Source organism: Triticum dicoccoides, chromosome 6A, assembly GCF_002162155.2.
Source record: "Triticum dicoccoides isolate Atlit2015 ecotype Zavitan chromosome 6A, WEW_v2.0, whole genome shotgun sequence".
Lineage (NCBI taxonomy): Eukaryota > Viridiplantae > Streptophyta > Magnoliopsida > Poales > Poaceae > Triticum > Triticum dicoccoides.
In genome coordinates this window covers 34867460-34868328 of record NC_041390.1, presented here as the reverse complement: position 1 = coordinate 34868328, position 869 = coordinate 34867460, and positions in this window count along the sequence as shown.

Genomic DNA, 869 nt, shown 5'->3' with positions numbered 1-869 from the left:
TACATCGTGGGCGCCAAATCACCTTCTCCCCGGGAAGCTCCCTTCTCCCGAGCTGCGAAACCTCAGCCCCACCTCCATGGCGCCCCCCACCGCACCAATTTCACAGCTACCCTCCTCCCTAATGCCGGAGACGCTGTCCATTTGCCATCATGCACTAGGCCGTGTGCCTCTTACTCCGTGTTGCTGGTGCTGTTGCTACCTCTTGATCTTGCGTTGGATTTCCCCGAAGAGGAAAGGATGATGCAGCAGAGTAGCGTAAATATTTCCCTTAGTTTTTGAGAACCAAGGTATCAATCCAGTAGGAGGCCCTACACAAAACGATAGCTCCTCGCAACCAACGCAATTAGGGGTTGTCAATCCCTTCACGGTCACTTACGAGAGTGAGATTTGATAGATAATATTTTTGGTATTTTTGATATAGAGATGCAAAGTGAAAAGTAAAAGACAAAGTAAAAAGCAAAGCAAGATTAAAGTGATGGAGATTGATATGATGAGAATAGACCCGGGGGCCATAGGTTTCACTAGTGGATTCTCTCAAGAGCATAAGTATTCTACGGTGGGTGAACAAATTACTGTTGAGAAATTGACAGAATTGAGCATAGTTATGAGAATATCCAGGTATGATCATGTATATAGGAATCACGTCCGAGACAAGTAGACCGACTCCTGCCTGCATCTACTACTATTACTCCACTGATCGACCGCTATCCAGCATGCATCTAGAGTATTAAGTTAAAAACAGAGTAACGCCTTGTTTTCCTTGATGGCAACGATACAATACGTGCCTTGCTGCCCCTTTTGTCACTGGGAAAGGACACCGCAAGATCGAACCCAAAGCTAAGCACTTCTCCCATGGAAAGAAAAACCAA